The sequence below is a fragment of the Aquarana catesbeiana genome, linkage group LG02 (assembly GCF_042186555.1).
Source record: "Aquarana catesbeiana isolate 2022-GZ linkage group LG02, ASM4218655v1, whole genome shotgun sequence".
NCBI classification, from domain to species: domain Eukaryota; kingdom Metazoa; phylum Chordata; class Amphibia; order Anura; family Ranidae; genus Aquarana; species Aquarana catesbeiana.
In genome coordinates, this window is record NC_133325.1 from 503715258 (window position 1) to 503733375 (window position 18118).

Genomic DNA, 18118 nt, shown 5'->3' on the forward strand with positions numbered 1-18118 from the left:
GAGGCAGTGAAAAATGAATACAGCAGATATACAGTAGGTGCTGAGAAAAAAAATATCCAATTCGTTTACAGTGCACAGTTTAGTGAGGGATGCTAAAGAGTTGTAAAAGTGGGTGGAACTCCACTTTAACTCTAACAACAAGTGGAAAGATCTACAAAATAATAATATACAGAGCGCAATTTTTAAACTAATGGGACCTTGAATTACACTGGTACATCTCAGAGGTATATGTCAGTAATAGTAGGCAAAAAGAAAAATAATAATAGGACATGGAAAGATATAATCAAATAATAAATAAAGCGAAAAATCTAAATTAGAATTAGAGGAGAAACACAGAGAACGCAAAACAGAAAACCCAGGGAACCCCAACGGGAAAGAAACTAAACAAGGAAAAGGTAGAAAAAAGGGGGGGAAAGTAGAAAAAAGGGGGGGGGGGAGATAAGAGGGGGATATTGGAGGAAATCAGTGAGAAGATTATAAAAAAATTTTGTATGATTGCGCCTCATTGAGGCCAGGTGGTCTGAGGGCATTGAGCCGTTCAATCCAAATTGACTCACGTCTTAGGATTTTACGGTCCCAATCGCCTCCTCTAGGGTCTTCTGAAATCACTTCCAGAACAAAAAATCTTACACAATCGGAGTTGAATCTATGGTGAATCCCTATATGGCGGCCCACCATGGTGAGCTTGCCATTGGTAGAAGCATACAAGTGGTCACCCAACCTCTGTCATAGTTCCCTGATGGTCTTGCCTACATAAAAGGCTTTGCAGGCACAGACCATCAGGTACACGACTCCTCTAGTGCCACAATTGGCATGATGTCGAGGTACAAAAATCTCTCCATTTGGGAGGGTAAAATTCTGTCCTTCTTGGATCCAAGGGCAGTGTGGACAATCTCCACATTTGAAAGTGCCACACGGACCCTCCGAAAATTGAGAATGAGGACTATAATGGCTGTTGGTAAAATTATCCCTGAGGGAAGTGGCTCTTCTAAAGACCAGTTCTGGGGCAGATCTCACATATTTATTTAAAATATGGTGTTCAGTAAGTAAATGCCAATGTTGTGACATAAGATTACGCAGATAGTTGTGATGAATTGAAAATTTTGTGATGATTTTGACGGTTGGAGATTGCTTAGTACGTGGAGGCCCATATAGAAGTGATTGTTGGGTACGAGCAAAAGCTCTATTAAAGGCCTTCCTTAAATTGGTACAACTATATCCCCGAGCTAACAGACCTGTGCGTAAGGCATCCACTTGTAAATTAAAATCCCCGTCCTCTGTGCAGTTTCGTCTCCGTCTCAGGTACTGAGCATAAGGGATACTGCGTACCAGAGGACGGGGATGAGAGCTGGAAGCATGAAGGAGCATGTTGCCTGCTGTGGGCTTGCAATATAAATCAGTAATCAATTTGCCGGAGGGATTTTTGATGATTTTCACATCCAAGAAGGAAATACTATGGATGTTATAAGTAAAGGTAAAATGAAGGTTAAATTGGTTGACATTTAACCATTCGACAAAATCAAGAAGGAGTTGTTCAGTGCTCGTCCAGATGACCAACAGGTCATCTATAAACCTGTGCCAACAAAGCACATGGCTTAAAGATGGTTGTAGAGATTCATCTCCGAAAACTGACCTTTCCCACCCCCCTAAATATAAATTGGCATAGGAAGGGGCACAGGAAGTGCCCATGGCCATGCCTTGGGTTTTTAAGTATAGCTGATCCATGAAAATAAAATAGTTTCTGGTGAGTATAAACTCTAGAAGTCTCAAAATAAAGTTGTTTAACGGCCAGGTATTGCCATCTTGTTCCATAAGGAAGGAGCCAGCCATCCGGACGCCCTGCTTGTGAGGGATGCTTGAGTATAACACCTCAACATCAATAGCCACGAGGAGGGCGTCCGGAGGGATCTGGACCCCCTCAATGTGTCTAAGAAGATCTGTAGTGTCCCTAATGAATGAGGGCAAGCTTGATACGTGTGGCATGAGAAACATATCAACTAGTTTACTGGCATTTTCAGTCAAGGACCCTTTGCCAGAAACTATGGGTCGGCCAGGTGGTGACTTGAGATTTTTATGAGTCTTAGGCAGGGTGTAGAAAGTTGGCATTTGTGGCATCTGAGTGTTGATAAATTTTAGGGTATCCTCATCAATGAGGCCCTCCCAAAATGCCCCCACAACTAATTTCCGAACATTGGCAATGAAAGTTTGAATAAGGGAAGGGCTAATACGAGTGTACCAAGTTATATTGTGTAACACATTCATACACATGGTTTGGTACTGCTGATGTGTCATAAGTAATGCTTTCCCATAATGTCCAGGGACTGGGTTCTCCGTCTAAATGCATTAAAATGTTTAATTATTGTAAATCTGTAGGTGCTGATATTGTGGCCCTTCAGGAAATGCATTTTACCTCTAATTATACTCCCCGGTATATACATAAGAATTATCCTGTTTGTTATTTTGCTAATGCTACAGAGAAAAAACGAGGGGTGGTGCTCTGTCTGTCAAGACGGCTTTCGTTTACTGAATCAAAAATATTGCGGGACAAAGAGGGGCGTTACTTATTCGTAAAAGGGCACCTGGGGGAAAATTTGGTTACAATCCTGGTGTATTATGCCCCCAATGTAAACCAGGTGGCCTTTTTCCATTCTTTGCTTCGTTCTTTGGCTCCGGAATTCGAGAGAGATGTAATTTTAGCTGGAGACTCTCACTTGGTGCTGGACCACATATTAGATAAGTCCCATCTTTCCCATCTTCAACCCCTTTCTAAACAAAGCCGCAAATTTGCTCAGCTGTTACACCATCATGACCTTATTGATGCTTGGAGGGAGGCCAATCCTACCACTCAAGACTATTCCCACTTTTCCAGAGCTCACAATCGTTATTCGCGTGATCATGTGTTCCTCCCCTCGGGTCTACTGCCCAAATTGATGTTGGCTAAAATAATTTCGATGCCCTGGTCTGACCACAACCCCGTAATATTGATGTTCACTAATTTATCTATCAGATTGGCTAAGTCCCACTGGCGATTGAATGAATCTATACTTAGTAATGAATCGTAATGTAATCGTAATGTTTAGACATCCTTACCCACCTGAAAGCTTATTTTGATATTAATAAGGCAAAAGATACCACCCCCGCCATTAATTGGGTAGCCCATAACGCCTCTGTACGGGGCTTTTTGATCCAGTTAGCATCTAAACTTAAAAAAGCTCGTGACTAAGTACTCCGTACCAAGATTAGGGAATATGAAGACTTAGCTACTCAACACAAACGTTCCCCACACCCTGATTTGTTGACTAAACTTGAACAGGCACGTACAGAATTTAATATTTGTCTCACCACAAAGGCAGAGAAACATTTATGGTTTACTAATCATAAGTTTTTCACTTGGTGGGACCGACCGGGTTCATTGTTGGAGCGTAAGCTTACTCCCAAATATTTACACATACCTCTTCAAAAAATTAGACTTTCAAACGGCAATCTCTCCCAACATCCCCAAAAGATTCTTCAGGAATTTCAAGATTTTTACACTAAATTATACAACCCATCCCAGGGCCAAATTCCTGTTTCCAGTAATAGTTTCTTACATACCTTATCTCTGCCATCTCTCACGGAATCCCATAGAGACTAACCCATTATTCGTGAGGAAATACACACTACTATTAAGATATTGTCATTACATAAATCACCGGGCCCTGATGGACTCCCTAATATTTACTATAAGAAATTTTCTGAACAGCTAGTGCCTCACATGGCTCTCTACTTTAATTTCTTGCGAGATGGCGGAAAAGTCCCTTTAGATGAAAATAGGGCACACATCAGTGTCATTCCCAAACCACACAAAGACTCCACAGACATCCTTAATTACCGTCCTACTGTATCTCATTGATTAATTGCGACCTCAAAATTCTAACAAAACTTTTAGCATTACGTCTTGGTACTTTTTTTGCGCAATACATTCACAAAGATCAATCTGGCTTTATTACCGAACGCCAAACGTTGGACCAGATTAGTTGCTCCATAGAGTTGATCTATGCGGTCCATTCTAAATGGGATGCCCCTGTATCGAGGGAACTATTACTTCTTTCACTGGACCTTCATAAGGCCTTTGATAGCTTAAATTGGGACTACCTATTTACTATCCTGGAGGCTTTCAGATCTGGCTCTGCCTTTATCTTATTGCTTAACCTCCCTGGCGGTATTCCCGAGTGTGGCTCGGGGTTAAAATTCAGTACCATTAGCGGTAACCCCGAGCCACACTCGGGATCGCATTGCAGGATCCTGGGGCGGCTTTACTTACCTTGTCCCCGGGATCCTGCGATGTCACCCGCAGTGTCCGAGGGCTCCGTCCTCCTCCGAAGCCTCTCCGTGCCAGGCTCCGTTCCCTGCGAGCGGCGCGACGCACGGGGGCGGAGCCTGGCGGCAAATTAAAAAAAAAGTAAAAATCATAACACATACAGTACTGTAATCTTACAGATTACAGTACTGTATGAAATGATTTCACATCCCTTTTGTCCCCAGTGCTTTGTCCCATGCCCTGCATGCAGTTTTACATGATATACACTGTTCTTTCTGCCTGGAAACTGGAGATTGTCCATAGCAACCAAAAAGTGTCCCTTTACGTCAAAAGTGGCTTTAGACCAGCTAGAAAACAGCGATAGTAAATTAGAACACTTGCAGAATTGAGCGATCGTGAATTGTGGGGAAATTTATTTTATTACTATTTTTTTTTTTTTTTTTTAATTATTTATTTTTATTTATTATATTATAATTTATGTTTTTGTGTTTCAAACTTTATCATACCCGGGATATCTACTAGACTCTGGTTTGGACAGATTTAAGTGTGTTATTGTTAAGATTTACAGACCTACAATATAAAACGCCAAATTTCCATGCAAAATAATTGTACCGCTTTCAGCACCTAAAATCCGAAATAATCATACCGCCAGGGAGGTTAAACAACTTTATAGTAACCCGTGGGCCCAGGTTTCCATTAAGGATTATAGATCAGAACTGTTTCCTATCCGACGGGGAACGAGACAGGGTTGCCCACTTTCCCCATTGTTATTCGCCCTAGCAATTGAACCCCTGGCTGAAGCAATTCGATCTCATCCAAATATACGTGGCATATGTTGTGGGCAGCGGGAACATAAGTGTTCCCTGTTTGCCAACGACATCCTCATGTATGTCACAAATCCTCAATAAACCTTACCTAATCTTTTGACAATGATAAGTGAAGGGTTAGTGTGTGGGTGTGGCACTGTCCTAATTCATAGAATACTTGGTAGATCGTGTGTAGCCAAATCCCATATGTAAAGTCGCATATAAAGTATAGACCAAAATTGCAAATAAAAAATTCAACGAAAATAAAACCAAACATAAAACAGCAAAGTGACCCCCTTTGGAGTGTATAGGTGTAACGTTGTCCTAGTGGAGAAAAAAGTGGAGAAAATGGAAAAAAATGGAAACAATGGAAGAAATCGCATAAAGGACTGCTGCCTCCACAGATGTGATTTCCACCAAGGTGGAAAAAACAGAAGGTAAGTGAAGGGTTAGTGTGTGGGTGTGGCGCTGTCCTAATTCATAGAATACTTGGTAGATCGTGTGTAGCCAAATCCCATATGTAAAGTCGCATATAAAGTATAGACCAAAATTGCAAATAAAAAATTCAACGAAAATAAAACCAAACATAAAACAGCAAAGTGACCCCCTTTGGAGTGTATAGGTGTAACGTTGTCCTAGTGGAGAAAAAAGTGGAGAAAATGGAAAAAAATGGAAACAATGGAAGAAATCCCATAAAGCACTGCTGCCTCCACAGATGTGATTTCCACCAAGGTGGAAAAAACAGAAGGTAAGTGAAGGGTTAGTGTGTGGGTGTGGCGCTGTCCTAATTCATAGAAATACTTGGTAAATCGTGTGTAGCCAAATCCCATATGTAAAGTTGCATATAAAGTATAGACCAAAATTGTAAATAAAAAATTCAACGAAAATAAAACCAAACATAAAACAGCAAAGTGACCCCCTTTGGAGTGTGTAGGTGTAACGTTGTCCTAGTTTAAAAAATACTTTATAAGTCGTGTGTAGCCAAATCCCACATGTAAAGTCGCATGTAAATTATAAACAAAATATAAACAAAATTGCATATAGCAAATTTACGGCTAGGTTGGTTTTACGCTATGGAATCTCCTCTTTCTTCTCTTATGCCTAGAACGTCACCATGACCCAGAAACAGCCTGTGGATTGCCGCACAGTGGCATACACTGTGACTGCGCATTACCCCCGCAGGGGTTGAAGAAGCTGCCTAAAACGTCACCGTGACCCAGAAACAGCCTGTGGATTGCCACACAGTGGCATACACTGTGACTGCGTATTACCCCCGCAGGGGTTAAAGAAGCTGGTGAGTGTCCGCATGATCACAAGACACCTGGTCACCAAGATTAATACAAATACCTGCCTTGTTTTACAAAGATGTGAAGTTTTTCACTTAAGTTGCACTGAGCACTAGTCACGATTTAACCTATATAATTATTCAGCAATGTTATGTTTGTCAAAGACTTTTAAATCAATCACTATATGGGGTTTTTATGCGGATGGAATAGTTTTGGCTAAAGTCATTTTTTGATTTAATTCCCTGTTCCCCTTCCCCCTCCCCCAATTCAAAGGGGGCCAACCTAGCCGTTAAATTTGCTATATGCGATTTTGTTTATATTTTGTTTATAATTTACATGCGACTTTACATGTGGGATTTGGCTACACACGACTTATAAAGTATTTTTTAAACTAGGACAACGTTACACCTACACACTCCAAAGGGGGTCACTTTGCTGTTTTATGTTTGGTTTTATTTTCGTTGAATTTTTTATTTACAATTTTGGTCTAAATCTTTATATGCGACTTTACATATGGGATTTGGCTACACACGATTTACCAAGTATTTCTATGTATTAGGACAGCGCCACACCCACACACTAACCCTTCACTTACCTTCTGTTTTTTCCACCTTGGTGGAAATCACATCTGTGGAGGCAGCAGTCCTTTATGCGATTTCTTCCATTGTTTCCATTTTTTTCCATTTTCTCCACTTTTTTCTCCACTAGGACAACGTTACACCTATACACTCCAAAGGGGGTCACTTTGCTGTTTTATGTTTGGTTTTATTTTCGTTGAATTTTTTATTTGCAATTTTGGTCTATACTTTATATGCGACTTTACATATGGGATTTGGCTACACTCGATCTACCAAGTATTCTATGAATTAGGACAGCGCCACACCCACACACTAACCCTTCACTTACCTTCTGTTTTTTCCACCTTGGTGGAAATCACATCTGTGGAGGCAGCAGTCCTTTATGCAATTTCTTCCATTGTTTCCATTTTTTTCCATTTTCTCCACTTTTTTAATTTTCTGTTCCGTTGCGCGGATACACCACTCATATTTCATTACAATCTTTTGACAATGTTCCACCAAGTTTCCCAGATTTCAGGGCTCTCTTTAAATACCCAAAAGATGACGGCCCTTAATATTTCTTTACCCCCCTCGACGGTCTCGACTTTACGAAACACCTATAATTTCCAATGGGCACAAAACTCCCTTCCATATTTAGGTATCCAACTGACACCTTTGATTGATACTCTCTATCGGGCTAATTATCCCCCACTTTTCCGTCGTCTCCGGGAAGATCTTCAACGATGGGCAGACTATCCCTTGTCCTGGTTTGGTAGAATCAATTCTATTAAGATGACTTTCCTACCTAGGTTACTCTATTATTTTAGGACTTTACCGATTGCGGTTCCGAGGGGAGATATACAGAGATTGGAAATGGACGTCCTCCGTTTTATTTGGAAAAATAGGAAACCTTGAATGAATAAACTGACACTGTACGTCTCAAAACCCAGCTTTCTTACACAACGGCCAAAGGATCTACACCCCTCTGGGTCTCTATTGAGGCCCTCTTATGCCACCCTTTCGCTATAGGTTCTCTAATGTGGCTCCCTAGCTGTCTTCGCCCTCCTATTTTGTGTCCTACCCTGTCTCATTCACTGGCGGTCTGGGACAGAGTACGACACCGTAAACCTCTATCCTCCCCACATACTCCATTAGCTCCCATATTCTTCAATCCTGAATTCTCCCCCCAGAATGACTCTAATGCTATTTCTATGGTGGCTCAACAAAGGGCTCCTTAGGATAGGAGACTACCTTAATGGGGATCAACCGCACTCGATACAATATCTTAAAGACACATTTCAGATGCCCTCCGACGAACTATTTAGATATAATCAAATTATTTCCTTTGTACGATCTAAACTTAACCGGTTGGATGGACCCCTGGTACTTACATATTTTGAATTATCTTGCCAAACGAGGGGCCTTTTACGGGGAAGGATATCTACAATATACACTATCCTTACTGACCCGGGAACTAAGCTCCCTTACATGAATCAATGGGAACGAGGCTTGAATGCCACATTGGAATTATCGGATTGGCAAGATACTGCCTATGCTTTATCCAAAATATCAATCAATACAACATTATTTGAAGCAAATTATAAAACACTTCTACGTTGGTATTTGGTCCCGACCAGAGTTGCAAAGATGCACCCATCTGCGTCACCCACCTGCTTCAGGCGTTGTGGCCAGATGGGTACAATGTTCCATGTTTGGTGGCAATGCCCTGTGGTCACTAGATTTTGGATTCGTATATTTAATCTAGTATATTCTGTGGCGGGGGTTAATATACGTAGATCCCTGGAACCAGCGCTTTTTCAAAAATTACCTGATGAGGTCGCCAAAAAATTGACAAAACTAATAGTATATATTTTTCTGGCAGCTAGAATTACTATTGCTAAATACTGGAAGCAGTCAATGGTTCCTCTTGATTACGTGAAAAATAAACTTAACTGGATCATGGTTAATGACAGACTTACCTGTGTTCTTCGTAATTCTACCAAGAAGTTCGATGCAACCTGGGAACCATGGATTTGCTATCTATCTACACCTTATAGCGATTCTGGCTGACCCTCTTCTTTCTTTCTTTCTTTCTTTCTTTCTTTCTTTCTTTCTTACTTTCTTTCTTTCTTTCTCTCTTTTTTCTTCTTTCCTTTTTTTCTTTCTCTCGATCTATTTCCTTTTCTCCTTCTCGTTTCCTTTTTTTTTTTTCTCTTTCCCCTTTTCTTAAAATTCGTGTTGACCTGGCTATTGTTGCTAACTATAAGATGCTATGACAGAACATATATCTCTATGCTGACATGATACTAGTAGAAATGTATACAGGGGTTCCCTTTTTCCCTCCTCTCCCTACCCTTCCCACCCCCCCCCCCCTTTCTTCCCTCCCCTCTTCCTTACAACATACATTTTTCCCCCTGTACAAGTCATTCCTAATGATATAAGTTAAAGTAGCTTGATGGGACAACCTGTAACCGGTCCCTACTCGGTTAGAAATGTTTTTTTTTTTTCTTTGACTCTACAGTGAATGACTTAATATTTTGGGTTACATATTGTGTTATGTGTTATTCAGAATCTCAAAACTATACCGCTCACATGTGTACAGATAGAGATAGTGGCCTAATACATACAGTGTAAAATTATGAGTCAAACAGCATGATACTTATGACCCTCTAATTGTACATGAATAAAACAATACTGCATATAAATATGTATATAACACCCAGTGTCAAGTGTCAAATATAAATAATATAATAATAAAGTTCATAGACTAATGAATAAATTATCAAACACAACAGTTGTTTTTCAATCTTCTTGTGTTATAAATCTTCTACTCTTCCACCACACCACCGTGATAGTGGCACCACTCCCTCTGAAGAGCGCACTCACCAGATTGTATAGCCTCCCACTCTCGTGTTCGGCAAAACAGCAATTGAACCACACCTGGGTTGCAAGTGATGAACCATGACTCCAATCAAGCCAGCTCCATATGTGAAAAACAAATGAATAAAGTGCTCCACATAGCGTGGTAACGTTTTAACCGATTTATTAAAATCACTCCAAACACACTTCAATGTGTACAAATCCACAGCAAACAACACGATCGATGATCCAACAGTGCACCGCGGTCACAGCGGACCTGAAGTGTGTGCTCGTGTGTCTCTCACCCCACTCTCTAAGGCCCAGCAGTCCGATCGGTGTAGAATCCTATTTGAAGAAGTCTTATTGACGAAACATGTCTGGGGCGTGGTTACACGGCATTCCATCGCACTGACGTTAAACGCTGCTGGCTGAGGAGTACTACACTGATTGGACTGCTACCGCGATTGAAAAACAACTGTCGTGTTTGATAATTTATTCATTAGTCTATGAACTTTATTATTATATTATTTATATTTGACACTTGTCACTGGGTGTTATGTACATATTAATATGCAGTATTGTTTTATTCGTGTACAATTAGAGGGTCATAAGTATCTTGCTGTTTGACTTATAATTTTACACTGTATGTATTAGCGCCACTATCTCTATCTGTGCACATGTGAGCGGTATAGTTTTGAGATTCTGAACAATTTTCACGTATTTATTTAAGTGGCAGCTTTTTCACTGTACACTGTGCATGTACACATTTGTATTAATTTTACACATTAGCAATATATATTTTGTCACTTTCCTTTGGTGCAGTGGAGTAAGAGAGAATCAGGGGCAGCTTATTTCTAAATCTCTTTCTGCAAAATATTGTGTTATATGGTTAAGTTAATTGGCACTCCCGCCAAACGCATTTTGCGTTGAGTTTGCTCTGTTTATTATCTAAAGGTCCTAAGTTTATGATTATTTGAAAAAGAGCACTACTTGAGGGTGCTCGATTCTCATTCCTGTTTTTGTCACTTGTGCTTTATACAACATTGATACTTCAATAAAAATATTGAAAAGTAAAGAAGTTTCTTGTATATTGCAGAAAGGTAATTCCAGATATAAGTCTAGCAGCAGAAGTCTGCAATGCAAGAACATATAAACTGGATGGGATCATTTACCAATGCTCTTAGACAACAAATTAATATATTGCACCTTGTACTCACATACCACTTTTAATTTCTGACTACAATCTGACTAGTCATCACTAGGGAGATTTCCCTTCACTTCCTGTTGTGGTTACTATGCTGCAAGTGATGAAAATTAGTAGTAAAAAATTATTGGGGATATAACCCCTCCTCAGCCTACTAATTAAATACTATGTTTTAGTTTATGTAAGCATAATACATTTTAATAATTAAAATATTGACAGGTAAAGTTATGCAGGTTACAATTTTTTTAGCAGATTTTTGTGTATTTGATCTTCTAGCAGCATGATAAAAATATGGTCCAGAAAATGCTCATAAGTGGCTGGGCATCTAGACTGGCCCTTTCGGGCTCTAATATGTTTACTGTGGGAGGTGGTGCTCTGCTTGGGAATGGGTCTATCACGTTGCACAGGAGCTTGTGTGCAAAATCCAACACAGCTGAATCCTTTCCTTGAGTTAAACCAGTTAGAACAGTTAGCTAGGGTGCTTTCTCATGCGTACCCAAAATGATTGCCTGGTTTTCCTGAAATCAGCTAGACAAGTTAGGATTGCCAAATGTCTATTGATGCTGTTAGCAACAGTTGCACATGGCAATGCATGATTTCCTTTCTAAATTATACTTTAGTAAAATTGGAACTGCCCAAGCTGATTACCTTAAAGTACAAAAAAGCCCCTGGTAGATTGCAAACATTAAATGATAGATTAAAGTGGAACTAAACCGTGCTGTGCTGCAGTACTGTTTTGATAAAATATGTATCTGTACTGTTATTCTATTGTAATTTATGTGTGAGTGCTGAAATTGCTAGTTTAGTCTTTATTTTATACTGCTTAACTTAATCAACTTCATACATGCACTGTCAAAGGAAGTAGCAAAGCAGCTTATATGAAGTCACAGTGATACTATTCAAGACCTGTTCTTTGCTGACTCAGTATTGGAATTTCATTCTGATGCTTAGCCACACACTGCTGAGAAGAACAAGCTGAGTGAAAATCTTTTTTATTGAGGAAAGATGTTATAGTGTGGGTGTGGTTAGTGGCATCTTCACATTGTTTAGGAGTGTATAATATTTAACTAATATAAACCTAAAAATGATTGAAATCCTTTCTGTTACTGTACATACTGGTACAGTAAAACCTTGGATTGTGAGTAACTTGGTCTGCGAGTGTTTTACAAGACAAGTTACATTTTTTCATAAATGTTAACTTGATAAATGAGCAAGGTCTTGCGATACGAGTAGCGTCACGTCACAAATGAGTGTAAAAGAGAAGAGAGGTGCCTCTAAATGTTGCACTATGGTTACATTTAATGAAGGTACAACATTTAGGCTCGGTTCACCCTACTGCGATTTGGGGCCCAACTTGTGAGACTCAAAGTCACGTGACATGTAAAAATCCCATTTTAATCAATAAGAGCTATCTAAATTAGCACTACTGAAGTTTAGGGATGAGCCGAATGCCCCGGTTCGGTTCGCACCAAAACCTGCGAATGGACCAAAAATTCGTGCAAACTTTAGAACCCCATTGAAGTTTATGGGACTCGAACGTTCAAAATCAAAAGTGCTCATTTTAAAGGTTAATTTGCATGGTATTGTCCTAAAATGGGTTTGGGTACCTGGGTCCTGCCCCAGGGGACATGTATCAATGCAAAAAAAAGTTTTAAAAACGGCCGTTTTTTCGGGAGCAGTGATTTTAATGATGCTTAAAGTGAAAAAAAAGTGAAATATTCCTTTAAATATCATACCTGGGGGTATCTATAGTATGCCTGTAAAGTGGCGCGTGTTTCCCGTGCTTAGAACAGTCCCTGCACAAAATGACATTTTTAAAGGAATAAAAGTCATTTAAAACTGATTGCGGCTTTAATGTAATGTCGGGTCCTGGCAATATGGATGAAAATCAGTGAGACAAACAGCATGGGTACCCCCCCCAGTCCAGTACCAGGCCCTTTGGGTCTTGTATGGATATTAAGGGAAACCCCGCACCCAAATTAAAAAAAGGAAAGGCGTGGGACCCCCAGGCCCTATATACTCTGAACAGCAGTATACAGGTGGTGCAAACAAGACAGGGACTGTAGGTTTGTTGTTAAGTAGAATCTGTTTGTAATTTTGAGCTGGTACATTTTTAAAGTGTAGCTCCAGCCAAAAAATCTATTTTAAGCTTTTTGGAAGACATAGGGAAGGGTTATCATCTCTGTGACATTTGTTTTGCTGTCTGTGCACCTCTTCAAAAGATTTCACCTCACTTTCTGTCCCAATGACAAATGATTTTTGACAATTTGGGGTTTTTAGTGAAACAAGGATTGGTGATAAAGCATCAATGGAGAGGAGACACGTTTTTCCCATATTAACCCTTACAGGAGAGAATTTCCCTTCCTAGGGGTAGATTTCATCTCACTTCTTGTTGTCTCCTTCTGTTTGCAAGTAGGAGTAGTTTGCAAGTTGGATGTTTGAAAGTAGGGGCCTGCCCTATATACTATATGCAGAAATTTGCGCCTTAGGTGTTGGTGTTGCCACAACACTGTAAGCCCTCACAGTTACTCTTGGTGGGCACAGGAATGGGCTCTGCTGTGAAATATTAGATCAAGAATTGTAATTACATGCCCCTGTTGAACAGGGTCAGAAAAATTGGGCCTTTGGTGGTGGTGGTGCTGCTGCCACAACACTGTAAGTCCTCACAGTTACTCTTGGTGGGCGCAGAAACGGGCCCTGCTGTGAAATATTAGATCAAGAATTGTAATTACATGCACCTGTTGAACAGGGGCAGAAAAATTGAGCCTTTGGTGGTGGTGGTGTTGCCACAACACTGTAAGTCCTCACAGTTACTTTTGGTGGGCGCTGGAACAGGCCCTGCTGTGAAATATTAGATCAAGAATTGAAATTACATGCACCTGTTGAAAAGGGGCAGAAAAATTGGGCCTTTGGTGGTGGTGGTGGTGTTGCGACAACACTGTAAGTCCTCACAGTTACTCTTGGTGGGCACCGGAATGGGCCCTGCTGTGAAATTTTAGATCACAAATTGTAATTACATGTCCCTGTTGAACAGGGGCAGAAAAATTGGGCCTTTGGTGGTGGTGCTGGTGCCACAACACTGTAAGTCCTCACAGTTACTCTTGGTGGGCTCAGAAACGGGCCCTGCTGTGAAATATTAGATCAAGAATTGTAATTACATGTTCTGTTGAACAGGGGCAGAAAAATTGGGCTTTAGGCACTGGTGCCACGACTCTGCAACCCCTCACAGATACTCTAGTTGGAGCGCAGGAATGAGCCCTCCTGCAAAATATTGCATCAAAAATTGTAATTACACGCCCCTGTTAAACAGGGGATGAAAAATTGGGCCTTAGGCACTGGTGTTGGAGCCACAACACTGCAACCCCTCACAAATACTCTAACTGAGTGCAGCAATGATCCCTCCTTGCAAAATATTGCATCAAAAGCTGTAATTACATGCCCCTATTAAACAGGGGCTGAAACATTGGGCCTTAGCCACTGGTGGCAGCGCCCAGAACCAAAAATATTCTTACAAGCTATCAGCATGATCATTGAGGAGGAAGAGGATAGTCACTCAGCATAACAGGATAGTCACTCAGCATCAGCATAGGCAGTCTTGAAGGGATCTGACATTTCAAAAAAAATTATTTGGTTACATCAGCATCAGGTGCTTGGTAGCTGGTGGTGATCCAAGACTGATTCATTTTTATGAAGGTCAGTCGATCGACCGAGTTGGTGGAGAGGCGCACCCTGTGATCGGTTACAAAGCCTCCAGCAGCACTGAATGTGCGTTCCGAAAGAACGCTGGATGCAGGATAGGCCAGTAGCTCAATTGCATTACTGTGCAAGTTCTGGCCAGTGATCCATCCTCAAGACCCAGTAACCCAGAGGATTTTCGGTGGGAAAGGTGTCCAAGTCAGATCTTGCCCCTGCACCATGTAAAACAGACGCTGGCGATGGTTGCTGGAACTGATCATACCTTGGGGCTGCGGACTAAAAAATTGTCTGAACGCATCGGTTAGACAGCCACCTTCTCCACCGCTCCTTTTTTGACTGACAGAAGCCTCAGCAACATGTTGTCTAGGAACAGTGGTTTGTGACCTCCCAGTCTCTGGGAACGCGTTGCACAGACCTTTCTGCAAGGCCTCCCAAAGATGTTTCATCCTCTGCTCCCTCTGCGATGGCAAGATAAGGTCCGCAACCTTACCCTTTTAACGTGAATCAAGGAGGGTTGCCAGCCAGTATTGATCCCTCTCCTTGATACCACAAATATGAGGATCCTTCCGCAGGCTTTGCAGGATTAGGGAGGCCATGCAGCTTAGGTTTGCTGAGGCATTAGGGCAGGAGTACTCTGGGTCACTAAGGACGGCATGATCCGCAGCCACCTCTTCCCAGCCACGTACAAGTCCATGGGTTTCTTGTGACTGTAAATGATCCCTTAAAGACTGCTGCTGATGCTGAGTGCCAGGCTCCACCTCCATGCTGACACAATCCTCCTCGTCCTCTTCCTGTGTGATCGGCGGACACGCAGGAACACTGTCTGGATAAAGGGGGCCTTGAGAGCTAAGGAAGTCCTCCTCTTCCTGCCTCTGTTCTGCCTCAAGTGCCCTGTCCATTATTGCACGCAGCGTGTGCTCCAACAGGTGGACAAGGGGGACAGTATCAATGATGCATTCACTGTCACTGCTCACCATCCTCGTGGCCTCCTCAAATGGTGACAGGACAGTGCATGCATCCCTGATCATGGCCTACTGGCATGGTGAAAAAAAACAAGCTCCCCTGACCCTGTCCCGGTGCCACAGGTACTCATTGATGGCCCTCTGCTGCATGTGCAGCTGCTGCAGCATGGCCAACGTTGAGTTCCACCTGGTGGGCATGTCACAGATTAGGCGGTTCTTGGGCAGGTTAAATTCCTTTTTGAGGTCAGCCAGCCGAGCACTGGCATTATATGACCTGTGGAAATGCACACAGACTTTCCTGGCCTGCCTTAGGACATCCTGTAAGCCCGGGTACCTGCCCAAGAACTGCTGCACCACCAAGTTAAGGACATGAGCCAAACAGGGCACATGGGTCAGTTGTCCCTGTCGGAGGGCAGAGAGGAGGTTGGTGCCATTGTTGCAAACCACCATACCTGTCTTAAGCTGGCGTGGCGTCAACCACCTCTGAACCTGCCCCTGCAGAGCTGACAGAATCTCTGCCCCAGTGTGGCTCCTGTCGCCCAAGCACACCAACTCAAGCACCGCATGCCATCTTTTTTCCTGCGTGCTTGCGTAGCCCCTTGAACGCCTATGAGCACGGTTCCTAAGACAAATCAACACAGGAAGAGGCCATGGAGGAAGAAGAAGAGGAGGGGGTGGAGGAGAGAGGTGTGGCAGAATCACCACTAGTAGAATTTTGGAGGCGTGGTGGCGGAACAACCTCCAACACTACTGCACCCTGTCCTGCATCCTTCCCAGCTGCCAGAAGAGTCACCCAGTGCGCGGTGAAAGATAGGTAATGTCCCTGTCCATGCCTGCTGGACCATGAGTCAGCGGTAATATGCACCTTACCGCTGACCGCCCTGTCCAGCGAGGCCAAGACATTGCTTTCCACATGCTGGAAGAGAGCCAGAATCGTCGGCGTACCGATAGCAGATTGCCCCCAAGTACTTGGCTGTAACACACCTAATTCTACACCTTCATTCCTCTCAGGGCAGGTCTCTGAGAGGACTGAAGGTATAGTGGGATTGGAGATCCCAGCTGATGAGGAGCAAGGAGAGGTCCTCTTTGTCCTTTGGTGTGGGTCTTTTAGGTACGCTTGCCAACGAACTGCATGGCAGGTCGACATATGTCTGGTCAAGCTTGTTTTGCCCAAGCGTGTGATGTTTTGGCCACGCGAGATACATATGTTGCAAATAGAAGCGGTGGGATCTGATGCACTCGTCTCAAAAAAGGCCCACACCTAAGAACTTTTGGAATAACGTGCAGAGACAGCAGCGCCCTCCATATGTGGAGCTCTGCGGTGTGATGCAGTCGGTGTGCTGCCCTTAAGCTGGCCCCTGGAGGGCATCCTGCCTCGTTGGTGATGTGCCTCCTCCTCCTCTCTCCTATCAAGCACCCACGTGGATTCAGTGACCTCATCATCCCCTCCCTCCTCATCACTGGAGCAAAGCTGGGGGAACATGACTGCCAGATTGCTGTCCTTCTTGGGCACCCCCTTTCTCTGGGCTCACGTTACTGGCTTCTTCTAGCTGGGTACCATCATCAGAGCCTTCAAAATGCTGGGCATCCTCCTGGAGCATGTACCCAACACTGTGGTCAAACAGTTCGAGGGACTCCTCAGGAGGACATGGTGTTGCTAGGGAAGGAGTGACTGATGCCATTGAGCCAAGGGAAGAGGCCGCGTTGGCAGCTGCGTTGCCAGACAAAGTACCCTGAGCCTGGGTGAGAGAGGATGAGGAGGATGAGGACGGCTTGGTCATCCACTCTACCAAGTCTTCCACATGTTGCGGCTCAACACGGCCAGCTGCCGAAAAAAGGACAAGCGTGTCCCACAGCCACGTGCTGATGAGGACGCACCGTCTCCATGACCAGCACTGTTGCCTCTAGACACAGAGCCTGCTTGCCCTCTTTTATTGGCTTGTGACTCTCTGCCTCTCCTTGTTGGCCTTCCAGACATACTAATGGCCTGCAGTGAGATGTAGCTTCACAAAGCTGGGATGTATATATATACTGATATTGCAGCTAGCAGAATCAACTGCCTGCCTGTAGTATTATTAGTATGAGAACACCAGCAATTGTCTTCAGGTAGCTTTAGGTGCACGCTGTGCAGAGGACGCAGTAAACTAACTGTAAATACTGTAGCTGCCTGCCTGTTGTATTAATAGGATCAGAAGAACACCACCAATTTTAATTCAGGTAGCTTTAGGTACACACTGTGCAGAGGACACAGTACACTAACTGTAAATACTGTAGCTGCCTGCCTGTGGTATTAATAGGAGCAGAACAACAGCAGTTGTCTTCAGATAGCTTTAGGTGCACACTGTGCAGAGGACACAGTACACTAGCTGTAAATACTGTAGCTGCCTGCCTGTGATGTTAATAGGATCAGAAGAACACCACCAATTTTATTCAGGTAGCTTTAGGTGC

The 18118-nt window shown here is 42.7% G+C and overlaps 1 protein-coding gene across 1 annotated transcript in view; it reads right to left on the reverse strand.

The window, feature by feature from the left end:
- Nucleotides 1-18118, reverse strand: part of CAMK1G (calcium/calmodulin dependent protein kinase IG) — a 109643-nt gene that overhangs the window by 70517 nt on the left and 21008 nt on the right. The window lies entirely within an intron of this gene.